General features: G+C 40.4%; 3 non-coding genes and 1 pseudogene across 3 annotated transcripts; all 4 read left to right on the forward strand.

Annotated features, from left to right (window-relative positions):
* Positions 1-539: 539 nt before the first annotated feature.
* On the forward strand, positions 540-718 carry LOC113567059. Its single transcript, XR_003409324.1, has one exon. It is a non-coding gene; the product is annotated as a 5.8S ribosomal RNA (ribosomal RNA).
* A 415-nt stretch (positions 719-1,133) lies between these two features.
* On the forward strand, positions 1,134-11,477 carry LOC113567069 (annotated as a pseudogene).
* A 2,665-nt stretch (positions 11,478-14,142) lies between these two features.
* LOC113567064 lies at positions 14,143-16,139 on the forward strand. Its single transcript, XR_003409329.1, has one exon. It is a non-coding gene; the product is annotated as a small subunit ribosomal RNA (ribosomal RNA).
* A 596-nt stretch (positions 16,140-16,735) lies between these two features.
* Positions 16,736-16,914, forward strand: LOC113567068. The gene has a single exon (XR_003409333.1). It is a non-coding gene; the product is annotated as a 5.8S ribosomal RNA (ribosomal RNA).
* The last annotated feature ends 222 nt before the right edge of the window (positions 16,915-17,136 follow it).

Here is a 17,136-nt window from a genome sequence, read left to right on the forward strand (position 1 = left end):
TATGTTTTTATAAAATCATAATTGTAAAATAAAATATATTCAGTTGTATATATTATATGTTTATATTAATTATATTGCCAATATACTCATTTAGTAGTAGCTATACATATAACATTGTGTTCTATGTGTGTAGCAATTAATATATAAATACATATTGATGATATTATTACAATAATATTGATTTATAAAATCTGTGTGCATATGTACCATAGTATGCACGCGTTGCGAATATGTATTGTCCATCATAGCTATGGGCATACATTGGTTAATGCAACAGCCTAAAAAGTACAATGTTGTACCTGATTTCAGGTTAATACTTTTATATAAATTGATAATTATCAAACAAGCCAAAATACATATTATATTATTTAACAATATGGTAATATATCGCTTATATAAAACTAAGACATTTCGCAACATTCTTTTAGGATAAAACTAAAATTTATTGAAGGAATTGATATATGCCAGTAAAATGGTGTATTTTTAATTTCTTTCAATAAAGACATATCTGACAAATAAATGAATAAACAAATTTTAATCACTCTAAGCGGTGGATCACTCGGCTCATGGGTCGATGAAGAACGCAGCAAACTGTGCGTCATCGTGTGAACTGCAGGACACATGAACATCGACATTTTGAACGCATATCGCAGTCCATGCTGTTTGGTACTTTAATTAATTTTATAGTGCTGCTTGGACTACATATGGTTGAGGGTTGTAAGACTATGCTAAATAAGTTGTTTAAAAATTTTACGAAATTTTTAAGCATATTGTATATTATTGGATATATATATATATATATATTCATAATATTGATATTAAATGGAAACGCATTATCTCTCATTGTTGTATATATTTGTGTGAGAAGAACGAAGAAAAATATATATTTTTTTGTCCTTTTTGAATCAAATAATACTGAGGAATGTCTAGCATAAAAAAATAATTAAAGTTTTTTCATCTAGAATTGCCTCTTATTAATGTTTCGAAAGGAAATTTTGTTGTAAATATAAATATTTAATATTCTTCGTGATATTCGTTATAAAATACGAATATTATAATGATTTCATTATGAGAACGCTCTATATATAATAATATAGTGTAATTATCATTATAAATTTTAATATACGTATATACAACCTCAACTCATATGGGACTACCCCCTGAATTTAAGCATATTAATTAGGGGAGGAAAAGAAACTAACCAGGATTTTCTTAGTAGCGGCGAGCGAAAAGAAATCAGTTCAGCACTAAGTCACTTTGTCTATATGGCAAACGTGAGATGCAGTGTATGGAGCGTCAATATTCTAGTATGAGAAATTAACGATTTAAGTCCTTCTTAAATGAGGCCATTTACCCATAGAGGGTGCCAGGCCCGTATAACGTTAATGATTACTAGATGATGTTTCCAAAGAGTCGTGTTGCTTGATAGTGCAGCACTAAGTGGGTGGTAAACTCCATCTAAAACTAAATATAACCATGAGACCGATAGTAAACAAGTACCGTGAGGGAAAGTTGAAAAGAACTCTGAATAGAGAGTTAAACAGTACGTGAAACTGCTTAGAGGTTAAGCCCGATGAACCTGAATATCCGTTATGGAAAATTCATCATTAAAGTTGTAATATTTTAACAATATTATAATAATAGTGTGCATTTTTTCCATATAAGGACATTGTAATCTATTAGCATATAACAAATTTATCATAAAATATGACTTATAGTTTATTCAAATTATTATGCTTGCATTTTAACATAGAATAAATGTCATTAATTTGATAAAGTGTTGATAAATTAAAATTAATACAGTGCGTTAATTTTTCGAAATTATATAATGGCATAATTATCATTGATTTTTGTGTTTATTATATGCATTTGTATGATTAACAATGCGAAAGATTCAGGATACCTTCGGGACCCGTCTTGAAACACGGACCAAGGAGTCTAACATATGTGCAAGTTATTGGGAGATAAACCTAATAGCGTAATTAACTTGACTAATAATGGGATTAGTTTTTTAACTATTTATAGATAATTAACACAATCCCGGGGCGTTCTATATAGTTATGTATAATAATATTTATATTATTTATGCCTCTAACTGGAACGTACCTTGAGCATATATGCTGTGACCCGAAAGATGGTGAACTATACTTGATCAGGTTGAAGTCAGGGGAAACCCTGATGGAAGACCGAAACAGTTCTGACGTGCAAATCGATTGTCAGAATTGAGTATAGGGGCGAAAGACCAATCGAACCATCTAGTAGCTGGTTCCTTCCGAAGTTTCCCTCAGGATAGCTGGTGCATTTTAATGTTATATAAAATAATCTTATCTGGTAAAGCGAATGATTAGAGGCCTTAGGGTCGAAACGATCTTAACCTATTCTCAAACTTTAAATGGGTAAGAACCTTAACTTTCTTGATATGAAGTTTAAGGTTATGATATAATGTGCCCAGTGGGCCACTTTTGGTAAGCAGAACTGGCGCTGTGGGATGAACCAAACGTAATGTTACGGTGCCCAAATTAACAACTCATGCAGAAACCATGAAAGGCGTTGGTTGCTTAAAACAGCAGGACGGTGATCATGGAAGTCGAAATCCGCTAAGGAGTGTGTAACAACTCACCTGCCGAAGCAACTAGCCCTTAAAATGGATGGCGCTTAAGTTGTATACCTATACATTACCGCTAAAGTAGATGATTTATATTACTTGTGATATAAATTTTGAAACTTTAGTGAGTAGGAAGGTACAATGGTATGCGTAGAAGTGTTTGGCGTAAGCCTTCATGGAGCTGCCATTGGCACAGATCTTGGTGGTAGTAGCAAATAATCGAATGAGACCTTGGAGGACTGAAGTGGAGAAGGGTTTCGTGTGAACAGTGGTTGATCACGAGTTAGTCGGTCCTAAGTTCAAGGCGAAAGCCGAAAATTTTCAAGTAAAAAATCAGTGAGTAATATTGTCAAATCTTTTATGATTTTTAAATACTTGAATAATTTTGAACGAAAGGGAATACGGTTCCAATTCCGTAACCTGTTGAGTATCCGTTTGTTATTAAATATGGGCCTCGTGCTCATCCTGGCAACAGGAACGACCATAAAGAAGCCGTCGAGAGATATCGGAAGAGTTTTCTTTTCTGTTTTATAGCCGTACTACCATGGAAGTCTTTCGCAGAGAGATATGGTAGATGGGCTAGAAGAGCATGACATATACTGTTGTGTCGATATTTTCTCCTCGGACCTTGAAAATTTATGGTGGGGACACGCAAACTTCTCAACAGGCCGTACCAATATCCGCAGCTGGTCTCCAAGGTGAAGAGTCTCTAGTCGATAGAATAATGTAGGTAAGGGAAGTCGGCAAATTAGATCCGTAACTTCGGGATAAGGATTGGCTCTAAAGATTGAGATAGTCGGGCTTGATTGGGAAACAATAACATGGTTTATGTGCTCGTTCTGGGTAAATAGAGTTTCTATCATTTATGGTAGTTACTTGTTCCCCGGATAGTTTAGTTACGTAGCCAATTGTGGAACTTTCATGCTAAAATTTTTAAGAATACTAATTGGGTTAAACCAGTTAGTTCTTATTAATTATAACGATTATCAATTAACAATCAATTCAGAACTGGCACGGACTTGGGGAATCCGACTGTCTAATTAAAACAAAGCATTGTGATGGCCCTAGCGGGTGTTGACACAATGTGATTTCTGCCCAGTGCTCTGAATGTCAAAGTGAAGAAATTCAAGTAAGCGCGGGTCAACGGCGGGAGTAACTATGACTCTCTTAAGGAAGCATTAGAATCTGAAACCATACAGCGCCGCCCTAGTATACGCGAGCGAGATCTCCTAGTAACGCCACCTAACACTCTCGGAACCACTCCAACCGAACTGTCGAACAGTGAAATCCTGGCAGTACTACAGGGGTACCCACCTGTAGTATGCAATGACCAATGGAGAGTTGAGGTTTTGCAATCCATCGTAGATGGTGCGCAGGCCTCGGGTAAGGAAATTACTCTTCAGCGCTTGTCTACTTACCTTATGGAAGTATTTCCCTCACAGAATGACCGCCCCATTCAAACGAGACCTCCACGGAGACCTCGTAATAGGAGACAAGGTAGGAGACAGCAGTACGCCTTAACACAGCGGAACTGGGACAAGCACAAAGGTCGTTGTATAAAAGCCATTTTGGATGGAACTGAGGGGACAGCAACTATGCCAAGTCAAGGTATCATGGGGTCCTATTGGAGACAAGTCATGACACAAACAAGCCCAACATATAGTGGTACGAACACCACGTTCCGGACGGAACACCCACTTGAAGGGGTTTGGTCCCCGATAACACTAGGGGACCTAAGGGTACACAGAGTGTCATTGACGAAATCTCCAGGACCTGATGGAATTACTCCAAGAACTGTCAGGAGTATTCCGTCAGGAGTTATGCTTCGCATAATGAACCTGATACTTTGGTGCGGAAAGTTGCCTGTCTCCATCCGACAGGCACGAACCATCTTCATTCCGAAGGTGGGGAATGCTTCTCGACCGCAAGACTTTCGTCCAATTACGGTACAATCTGTTATGGTAAGGATTTTAAATGCCATTTTGGCTTCCCGGTTGACCTCATCAGTCGACTGGGATCCGCGTCAGCGAGGTTTCCTTCCAACCGACGGATGTGCCGATAATACGACGATAGTCGACTTAATCTTAAGGGATCACCATAAACGTTGTAAATCACTTTATATCGCAACTTTAGATATAAGCAAAGCATTTGACTCGGTGTCTCATGCAGCAGTTAGCGCCACTCTAACTGCATATGGTGCCCCTAAAGAATTCGTTGACTACGTACAAAATTCGTACGAGGTCTGTGGCACAACGCTCAATGGGGACGGATGGAGATCAGAGGAATTCATACCTGCTCGAGGTGTCAGACAGGGTGACCCGCTATCTCCCATAATATTCAACTTGATCGTCGATCAGTTGCTTAGGTCCTACCCCAATGAGATTGGTGCCACAATCGGTGATCACACAACAAACGCGGCCGCGTTCGCAGATGATATTGTCTTATTTGCGGAAACTCGTTTAGGCCTTCAAACAATGCTAGACACGACTGTCGATTTTCTATCTTCAGTCGGGCTTACCCTTAACTCGGATAAATGTTTTACAGTTGGAATAAAGGGGCAACCGAAACAGAAGTGTACTGTGGTCATCCCAGAGACCTTCCGTATCGGTTCGCGCTCGTGTCCTGCATTGAAGCGCACAGACGAGTGGAAGTATTTAGGCATAACATTCACTGCACAAGGGAGGACCAGGTACAGTCCAGCCGACGACCTAGGTCCGAAGCTGTTGAGGCTGACAAGGTCCCCCCTAAAACCACAACAGAAATTGTTCGCACTCAGAACAGTTCTTATCCCACAACTTTACCATAAGCTGACCCTAGGTAGTGTGATGATAGGTGTTCTGAGAAAGTGTGACATACTGGTACGTTCGACCGTAAGGAAGTGGTTAGGGCTTCCTCTGGACGTGTCAACTGCATTCTTCCATGCTCCTCATACTTATGGGGGCCTCGGAATCCCTTCAGTTCGTTGGGTAGCGCCAATGCTACGTATGAAAAGATTGAGCAATATTAAGTGGGCCCACCTCGCGCAATCCGAGGCGGCCAGCTCATTTCTTACCGACGAATTGAATAAGGCCCGGGGTAGAACTCTGGCTGGACTGAATGAGTTGACATCGCGTACAGAGATCGAAACGTACTGGGCGAACAGGTTGTATATGTCTGTTGATGGTCGCGGCTTACGTGAAGCGGGACTTTTTCGTCCCCAACACGGCTGGGTGTGTCAGCCCACGCGTTTGCTAACAGGTCAAGATTACCGAAACAGTATCAAGCTGCGAATAAATGCCCTACCATCGAGGTCTCGTACCACGAGGGGCAGAAATGAATTGGAACGGCAATGTCGTGCAGGTTGTGATGCTCCCGAAACAACAAACCACATCCTGCAGAATTGTTACCGTACGCATGGGAGGCGGGTAGCAAGACATAACTGTGTAGTCAATAACCTTAAGAGGATTCTTGAGGAGAAGGGCCACACAGTACACGTCGAACCAAGTTTGCAGCTGGAAACCTCGGTAAGTAAACCAGACCTGGTGTGTATCCGTGACAATCACGCTTGCGTGATTGATGCGCAGATTATAACGGATGGACTGTTTCTCGACGATGTGCACCATCGCAAAGTTGAGAAATATAAAAGACCGGAAGTTATATCTGCACTGCGGAGAGAATTCGGAGTGTCGGGCAACGTCGAAGTCCTATCCGCGACGTTAAACTGGCGTGGGATCTGGAGCAATCAATCCGTTAGAAGATTGATAGCAAAGGGTCTCATCTCATCCGGTGACAGCAATGTCATTAGCGCCAGAGTGGTAACAGGCGGACTATATTGCTTCAGACAGTTCATGTATCTCGCAGGTTACACTCGAGATTGGACTTAGCCTATACACTATGTTGGAGAGAAGACGCTTGCTACCTAGGCAAAATGTGAAATTAGGTATAAACATCGTGGTTGTAAAACTTGAGGTGGGTTTTTAGTACGTATGCGTGATTACTTCGTAATCATGAATCGTGCATGCTAGTGGGGTTTGGCCTCCACTAGTATCTTTGAAGATTTTCCTTCCTCAGCGATCAAAAAAAAAAAAAAAAAAAAAAAAGCCAAATGCCTCGTCATCTAATTAGTGACGCGCATGAATGGATTAACGAGATTCCTACTGTTCCGGCCAAAGCGATATCGATGTGACAATCGTCAACCAAGCTGCGACTATGTGGGCCACATACGATTGGGAAGTGAAGGAATGGGACACCAGCGATCACAACATGATCCATGTTGTGGTGACGACTGACCCGAACGACACAGTTGAGCCCATTGCTCCTGTGCCGTCATGGAAGCTTTCCAATGCGCGCTGGCGATTGTTCGAGGAGGAAGTGGTAAGGGAGATTGCCGAATTACCGGAAGACATCGCCGAATCGCCGTTGGACAACCAAGTGTCTGCACTGCGCTCTGTAGTGCACAGTGTGTGCGACAGAGTGCTGGGACGCAGCACACCGAGAGCCGCGAGAAAAGTAGTTTGGTGGACTGCCGAACTACACTCCAAACGCCGAGAGGTCAGGAGACTGAGGCGAAGGCTCCAGGACGCTCGTCGGCATGAGACCGACGCAGCAGAGGAACTTGTGCTCGCGTTGAGGATCTCCTCAGCGCAGTACAAGAAGCTCATCCTGAGATCGAAGGAAGACAACTGGCGACGCTTCGTGGGAGAGAACAGAGATGATCCATGGGGGCACGTCTACAGGATTTGCCGAGGCCGCAAAAAGAGCACGGAGATTGGATGCCTTCGAACGGATGGTAGGCTGGTCGCAACATGGCGCGACTGTGCGGGTGTGCTCCTTCGCAACTTCTTTCCTGTTGCGGAGACGAATGCACACATTGCCATCCCGATCGAGGCTCCACCGGCCCTCGAAGCTTTCGAGGTTGATGCATGCGTCGCCAGGTTGAAGAGCAGACGCTCTCCCGGCATGGACGGCATCACAGGTGCCATTTGCAAGGCATTGTGGCGTGCCATCCCTCAGCACATGACAGCGATGTATTCCCGCTGCCTGGAGACAGGGTATTTCCCAACGGAATGGAAGCATCCCAGGGTGGTTCCACTCCTGAAGGGACCCGATAAGGACCGGACCGATCCTACCTCATATCGGGGTATCTGTCTGTTGCCAGTGCTGGGCAAAGTGCTTGAGGGCATCATGGTGAATCGTCTGAAGGACACCATTCCGGATGGCTGCAGATGGCAATTTGGCTTTCGCCAAGGACGTTGTGTGGAGGATGCTTGGAAACACGTCGTGAGTACTGTTTTGGCCAGCCGGTCGAAATACGTGCTCGGAGTCTTCGTGGATTTCAAGGGAGCCTTCGACAACGTTGAGTGGAATGCTGCACTACGCCGCCTCCTTGAGCTGGGATGCCGAGAAGCAAGCTTGTGGCGAAGTTTCTTCTCCGGCCGGAGTGCGAGCATCGTCAGTAGGCATGGAGTAGCCACTGTTCCGGTGACAAGAGGTTGCCCGCAGGGGTCCATAAGTGGTCCATTTATATGGAACATCTTAATGGACGTGTTGCTCCAGCGCTTAGAGCCCCTTGGTGCGCTCAGCGCGTATGCTGACGACTTGCTCCTCCTCATCGAAGGGAATGCCCGATCAGAGCTCGAACAAAAAGGAGGTGAGTTAATGTCCATCGTAGGCGCTTGGGGAGTTGAAGTCGGCGTTGCCGTTTCAACTAGCAAGACGGCGATCATGCTGCTCAAAGGCATACTTAGACGGCCGCCAATGGTACGGTTTGCTGGAGCAAGCCTGCCATATAAGTGCAAGTATCGGTACCTAGGCATCACGGTCGGCGAGCGGTTGAGTTTTCTCCCGCACATCACGGGCTTGCGTGATAAGCTGACCGGAGTCGTAGGGGCATTGTCGCGCGTACTGCGGGTCGACTGGGGACTCAGTCCCCGCGCAAAGCGGACAATATATGCCGGACTCATGGTGCCCTGTGCACTATTTGGTGCCTCGGTTTGGTCTGTCGTGACGACGACGCAAGTGGTTGCCAGGAGGCATCTGCTTGCGTGCCAAAGGATCGTCCTGATTGGATGCCTACCGGTATGCCGAACAGTGTCCACCATGGCGCTGCAAGTACTAGCTGGAGCCCCCCCGTTTGATCTGGTTGCCAGACGCCTGGCAATCAGCTTCAAACTAAAGCGTGACTACCCGCTGGAGGAGAGCGATTGGCTGTACGGCGAAGATTTGGCAAATCTTAGCTGGAAGCAGAAGATGGCGCGACTAGACGAAGACCTGTTGTGCGAGTGGCAACGCAGATGGGATGATGGTGACTCCCCAGGACGGGTGACGCACCGCTTCATCCCGAACGCAGGCTTCGTCTACAGCGAACGAAGGTTTGGCTTCACGCTGCGCGCTGGGTTCCTGCTGACGGGCCACGGATCGCTCAATGCATTTCTGCATGGAAGAAGCCTTAGCGACACGCCAGCATGTATATGCGGCGCAGAACGCGAGGATTGGCAGCACTTCCTATGTGCTTGTCCACTCTATACAGACTTGCGAGACCTCGATGGACTTGGAGTGCAGTACACGGATGGCGACTGGACCTTCTCCGATGTGACGGCTTCTCAGGAGAGAATGCGGACTCTCGACAGGTTCGCCGGACTGGCGTTCTCCAGGCGACAACAGCTGCTGAATGCGCAAGCGGCGCACGGGCTGGGTGGATTCCCTATCCAGGCCGGTCGGGGCTAAAAGGGAGGATCGAGCTGAGTCCTTAAGATCGGTACCACGGGTTGTGCAGTTCCAAGGCTGCACATTGAGGTCGGCCCCCTAGTGGGAGTATCGTGGTGGCTGTGGTTGATACCCAAACGTTACGCGGGGAGAGCCGCTAGGCTCCTCGTGGAGTTGCGCTCTCAACCGGGTGCCGAGACCCATAGATCGGAAGACGTGTTAGATACACCTCGCCCCTCACCAAGGGGGATTGTATGCCCGACCAGGATACTTTCAATTGGTACCAGAAGAGTCGCTATGTACATAGCTATAGCTTCTTTTTAGGGGCGCTAACTGGCGCATTGTACCAGGTTCCTGCGTATGTAGCGGTGGTGCGTGATGGCGTGATATATGTAAATATATCGCACTAATCGAGGCTAAGCTGCAAATAAACATTAGACGCCGTGGTTGAAATCCCTCCCTGAGGAACCGCCACGTAAAATAAAGCTGAGAGATCAGATTCATTCTGTCCCTATCTACTTTGGGGCCACCAACCCGTGACTGTTTTGGAGTCAAAATTGGTAGTGTCCTTCGTGGCACGAAGCCTGACCGGAGGCTTTATTCTGGTACCACGGGAGCCAGGGCCCGCGGAACTCGTTTCCGTCCTGGCTATTGGTTGCGGCCCCTTGGGGAGCTTCGTGGTGGTTGTGGTTAACACTCAAGCGAGTAGACGTGGAGTTGCGTTATACAACCTGGTGCTGTGACCCACAGATCAGCAGAGGTTTAGATAGCCTCGCTCCACACCAGGGAGGAAGACATGACCAAAACAGATTGTCTTCAACTGGTACCGGATGAACCGGGGCGCTGATTGACGCTTAAATTAATCCTGTGCTTGGCACCGTGAGATAAAGCCAATACGGCAGGTGTTCACGTAAAACACATTGACTTTAATGTCCCTATCTACTATCTAGCGAAACCACAGCCAAGGGAACGGGCTTGGAATAATTAGCGGGGAAAGAAGACCCTTTTGAGCTTGACTCTAATCTGGCAGTGTAAGGAGACATAAGAGGTGTAGCATAAGTGGGAGATATTAGATTTCGGTTTGGTATCGACAATGAAATACCACTACTCTTATTGTTTCCTTACTTACTTGATTAAATGGAACGTGTATCATTTCCTAGCCATTATACGGATATATTTATTATATCTTATGGTATTGGGTTTTGATGCAAGCTTCTTGATCAAAGTATCACGAGTTTGTTATATAATCGCAAACAAATTCTTTAATGAGAAAATGCATTTATGTATTTTCAATTTGAAAATTTGGTATAACTCCAATTACTCAGGTATGATCCAATTCAAGGACATTGCCAGGTAGGGAGTTTGACTGGGGCGGTACATCTCTCAAATAATAACGGAGGTGTCCCAAGGCCAGCTCAGTGCGGACAGAAACCACACATAGAGCAAAAGGGCAAATGCTGACTTGATCTCGGTGTTCAGTACACACAGGGACAGCAAAAGCTCGGCCTATCGATCCTTTTGGTTTAAAGAGTTTTTAACAAGAGGTGTCAGAAAAGTTACCATAGGGATAACTGGCTTGTGGCGGCCAAGCGTTCATAGCGACGTGGCTTTTTGATCCTTCGATGTCGGCTCTTCCTATCATTGTGAAGCAAAATTCACCAAGCGTTGGATTGTTCACCCATGCAAGGGAACGTGAGCTGGGTTTAGACCGTCGTGAGACAGGTTAGTTTTACCCTACTAATGACAAAACGTTGTTGCGACAGCATTCCTGCGTAGTACGAGAGGAACCGCAGGTACGGACCAATGGCACAATACTTGTTCGAGCGAACAGTGGTATGACGCTACGTCCGTTGGATTATGCCTGAACGCCTCTAAGGTCGTATCCGTGCTGGACTGCAATGATAAATAAGGGGCAATTTGCATTGTATGGCTTCTAAACCATTAAAAGTTTATAATTTATTTTATAAACGACAATGGATGTGATGCCAATGTAATTTGTAACATAGTAAATTGGGAGGATCATCGATCACCTGATGCCGCGCTAGTTGCATATAAAAACATTATTTAATACAATGACAAAGCCTAGAATCAATTGTAAACGACTTTTGTAACAGGCAAGGTGTTGTAAGTGTTTGAGCAGCTGCCATACTGCGATCCACTGAAGCTTATCCTTTGCTTGATGATTCGATATATATAAATTTATTCTTTATATATGAAAATTATTTTTATATATTTATATGAATATATACCTATAAATGGTAATATATATATATATATATTAAAAAGAATATATTTTATATAAATATGGATAAATTATTTATCCTATATAAATTACGTTGGCTTGAATATGAATATAATGTTATATTATAAGTTTGTTATACTTAATTACATATGAAATGATACTTATAAAAATTGTATTATGTAAACACACGAAACATAGTGTATATGCATATGTGCAAATGTGAATGTATATATGAAATAATATGAATGCAAAAAGCATGGAGTGATCGTATGTGGAACTTGGAAGTATTTCTAATATTGGAATTTAATGATATGTGATATGAATGCAAGAATTAAATACTTTGGTATATAAAATGTGATAATATTATATGTTATATTATAACATGAGCATGATTTGATTATGAATTAGGTTTTATATGGATATGGATATGGATATGGGAATGTTTCTCATATATAATATAACATTATAGCATAATCATAATGCGATTATAAATATAGAAAATATAAAAATGTATTTAATATAAATAGATATATTACGTGTATATGTGAAATTAAAGCAAAGATACCAGCTGATATGATATCTTTCATGTAAATGAATGATGAATGTAATGAAAAATAATTAATTTAATTTCATATGATATGGGGAACATACTAAGTCGGCAATGTCTGTTTATTTTATATGCGTATATATATTTTTCTTAATATATATGAATAATTTTGAAGTGATAGTATAATATTTTGTATTAAAATACGAAAAGAAACTATTTTTAAAAGGTACTCTCAAGTAAAAATACCTGATTTGCGGAAAGCGTGGCAGAAAACCTATATAGGGAGTGGTAGTCTCGTGCATGGTATATTTCATATGAAAATTTTATAATGAAAAATTATTAATTTATTTCATATGATATGGGGAATATACTTAGCCGGCAATGTCTGTGTATTTTATATGAATATATATATATTTCTTAGTATATATGAATAATTTTGAAGTGATAGTATTGTATTTTTTATTAAAATACGAAAAGAAACTATTGTTAAGAGGCACTCTCAAGTAAAAATACCCGATTTGCGGAAAGCGTGGCAGAAAACCTATATAGGGAGTGGTAGTCTCGTGCATGGTATATTTCATATGAAAATTTTATAATGAAAAATTATTAATTTATTTCATATGATATGGGGAATATACTTAGCCGGCAATGTCTGTGTGTTTTATATGAATATATATATATTTCTTAGTATATATGAATAATTTTGAAGTGATAGTATTGTATTTTTTATTAAAATACGAAAAGAAACTATTGTTAAGAGGCACTCTCAAGTAAAAATACCCGATTTGCGGAAAGCGTGGCATAAAACCTATATAGGGAGTGGTAGTCTCGTGCATGGTATATTTCATATGAAAATTTTATAATGAAAAATTATTAATTTATTTCATATGATATGGGGAATATACTTAGCCGGCAATGTCTGTGTGTTTTATATGAATATATATATATTTCTTAGTATATATGAATAATTTTGAAGTGATAGTATTGTATTTTTTATTAAAATACGAAAAGAAACTATTGTTAAGAGGCACTCTCAAGTAAAAATACCCGATTTGCGGAAAGCGTGGCATAAAACCTATATAGGGAGTGGTAGTCTCGTGCATGGTATATTTCATATGAAAATTTTATAATGAAAAATTATTAATTTATTTCATATGATATGGGGAATATACTTAGCCGGCAATGTCTGTGTATTTTATATGAATATATATATATTTCTTAATATATATGAATAATTTTGAAGTGATAGTATTGTATTTTTTATTAAAATACGAAAAGAAACTATTGTTAAGAGGCACTCTAAAGCAAAAATACCCGATTTGCGGAAAGCGTGGCAGAAAACCTATACATGATGGACAGTTGATGTCCATCGGTATTGTATACAATATTTGGTACAGTATTGTATATAATATTATTATATGTTGTCATTATACTCAAAGTAGTGTTTAATAGGAGATATTTGTTTTCAAATTGATCTTAATAAAGATAATATAGTGAAACTAACCAAGATATATACTATTTAGTATATATCATTTCTGTTTCGAATTATTATCGTGAATTTTTGGAAATGGTCTTATATGATTAAATATTGTATGAGTGCCATTTCAACAATGTACCAGCATATATAATCAAAGCGATTTATATGCAAATTCAAATATTGCCAAAATATATAAATTCCATTCCACATGAACTCATGTGTTTGGTTTTATTTAATGTATATCACAAAAAACGCATACGAAATTGGATAAATTTTAAATTTGTTGTTAAAATACATAGTTTAAACACAATTAATATTGGTTTAAGCCTATATACGTGTGATAATATATTAAGTGCAAATAAAAAGATATTTTTGAACGAAAAAAAAATGTATATAATAAAATATATATATTTATATAGAGAAAAATGGCGAATGTGAATGCTATATAAAAATGGCCACAATCGTTTAACAAATTCTCATAAACTGTTGATAAAAAATATTTATTTATTTTTTTTTTTTATTCAAAAGTATTATTGAGTTGTCAAATATTTACATATGTGAGCGTATGCGCACGAAACGAAAACATTATTCTGGTTGATCCTGCCAGTAGTTATATGCTTGTCTCAAAGATTAAGCCATGCATGTCTAAGTACACACGAATTAAAAGTGAAACCGCAAAAGGCTCATTATATCAGTTATGGTTCCTTAGATCGTTAACAGTTACTTGGATAACTGTGGTAATTCTAGAGCTAATACATGCAATTAAAACACGGACCTTATGGGACGTGTGCTTTTATTAGGCTAAAACCAAGCGATCGTAAGATCGTTACATTGGTTGAACTCTAGATAACATGCAGATCGTATGGTCTTGTACCGACGACAGATCTTTCAAATGTCTGCCCTATCAACTTTTGATGGTAGTATCTAGGACTACCATGGTTGCAACGGGTAACGGGGAATCAGGGTTCGATTCCGGAGAGGGAGCCTGAGAAACGGCTACCACATCTAAGGAAGGCAGCAGGCGCGTAAATTACCCACTCCCAGCTCGGGGAGGTAGTGACGAAAAATAACAATACAGGACTCATATCCGAGGCCCTGTAATTGGAATGAGTACACTTTAAATCCTTTAACAAGGACCAATTGGAGGGCAAGTCTGGTGCCAGCAGCCGCGGTAATTCCAGCTCCAATAGCGTATATTAAAGTTGTTGCGGTTAAAACGTTCGTAGTTGAACTTGTGCTTCATACGGGTAGTACAACTTACAATTGTGGTTACTACTATACCTTTATGTATGTAAGCGTATTACCGGTGGAGTTCTTATATATAATTAAGTACTTGTATTTTTTTATATATTCCTCCTATTTAAAAACCTGCATTAGTGCTCTTCATCGAGTGTTATTGTGGGCCGGTACAATTACTTTGAACAAATTAGAGTGCTTAAAGCAGGCTTCAAATGCCTGAATATTCTGTGCATGGGATAATGAAATAAGACCTCTGTTCTGCTTTCATTGGTTTTCAGATCAAGAGGTAATGATTAATAGAAGCAGTTTGGGGGCATTAGTATTACGACGCGAGAGGTGAAATTCTTGGACCGTCGTAAGACTAACTTAAGCGAAAGCATTTGCCAAAGATGTTTTCATTAATCAAGAACGAAAGTTAGAGGTTCGAAGGCGATCAGATACCGCCCTAGTTCTAACCATAAACGATGCCAGCTAGCAATTGGGTGTAGCTACTTTTATGGCTCTCTCAGTCGCTTCCCGGGAAACCAAAGCTTTTGGGCTCCGGGGGAAGTATGGTTGCAAAGCTGAAACTTAAAGGAATTGACGGAAGGGCACCACCAGGAGTGGAGCCTGCGGCTTAATTTGACTCAACACGGGAAAACTTACCAGGTCCGAACATAAGTGTGTAAGACAGATTGATAGCTTTCTTTCTCGAATCTATGGGTGGTGGTGCATGGCCGTTCTTAGTTCGTGGAGTGATTTGTCTGGTTAATTCCGATAACGAACGAGACTCAAATATATTAAATAGATATCTTCAGGATTATGGTGTTGAAGCTTATATAGCCTTCATTCATGGTGGCAGTAAAATGTTTATTGTGTTTGAATGTGTTTATATAAGTGGAGCCGTACCTGTTGGTTTGTCCCATTATAAGGACACTAGCTTCTTAAATGGACAAATTGCGTCTAGCAATAATGAGATTGAGCAATAACAGGTCTGTGATGCCCTTAGATGTCCTGGGCTGCACGCGCGCTACAATGAAAGTATCAACGTGTATTTCCTAGACCGAGAGGTCCGGGTAAACCGCTGAACCACTTTCATGCTTGGGATTGTGAACTGAAACTGTTCACATGAACTTGGAATTCCCAGTAAGTGTGAGTCATTAACTCGCATTGATTACGTCCCTGCCCTTTGTACACACCGCCCGTCGCTACTACCGATTGAATTATTTAGTGAGGTCTCCGGACGTGATCACTGTGACGCCTTGCGTGTTACGGTTGTTTCGCAAAAGTTGACCGAACTTGATTATTTAGAGGAAGTAAAAGTCGTAACAAGGTTTCCGTAGGTGAACCTGCGGAAGGATCATTATTGTATGTTTCTACCGTTAACAAAAATATTTATATATTGCCAATTTACCAAACAAAATATGTTTTTATAAAATCATAATTGTAAAATAAAATATATTCAGTTGTATATATTATATGTTTATATTAATTATATTGCCAATATACTCATTTAGTAGTAGCTATACATATAACATTGTGTTCTATGTGTGTAGCAATTAATATATAAATACATATTGATGATATTATTACAATAATATTGATTTATAAAATCTGTGTGCATATGTACCATAGTATGCACGCGTTGCGAATATGTATTGTCCATCATAGCTATGGGCATACATTGGTTAATGCAACAGCCTAAAAAGTACAATGTTGTACCTGATTTCAGGTTAATACTTTTATATAGATTGATAATTATCAAACAAGCCAAAATACATATTATATTATTTAACAATATGGTAATATATCGCTTATATAAAACTAAGACATTTCGCAACATTCTTTTAGGATAAAACTAAAATTTATTGAAGGAATTGATATATGCCAGTAAAATGGTGTATTTTTAATTTCTTTCAATAAAGACATATCTGACAAATAAATGAATAAACAAATTTTAATCACTCTAAGCGGTGGATCACTCGGCTCATGGGTCGATGAAGAACGCAGCAAACTGTGCGTCATCGTGTGAACTGCAGGACACATGAACATCGACATTTTGAACGCATATCGCAGTCCATGCTGTTTGGTACTTTAATTAATTTTATAGTGCTGCTTGGACTACATATGGTTGAGGGTTGTAAGACTATGCTAAATAAGTTGTTTAAAAATTTTACGAAATTTTTAAGCATATTGTATATTATTGGATATATATATATATATATTCATAATATTGATATTAAATGGAAACGCATTATCTCTCATTGTTGTATATATTTGTGTGAGAAGAACGAAGAAAAATATATATTTTTTTGTCCTTTTTGAATCAAATAATACTGAGGAATGTCTAGCATAAAAAAATA

The sequence above is a fragment of the Drosophila persimilis genome, unplaced genomic scaffold (genome assembly GCF_003286085.1).
Source record: "Drosophila persimilis strain 14011-0111.01,24,50 unplaced genomic scaffold, DperRS2 tig00001622-arrow-arrow-pilon, whole genome shotgun sequence".
Lineage (NCBI taxonomy): Eukaryota > Metazoa > Arthropoda > Insecta > Diptera > Drosophilidae > Drosophila > Drosophila persimilis.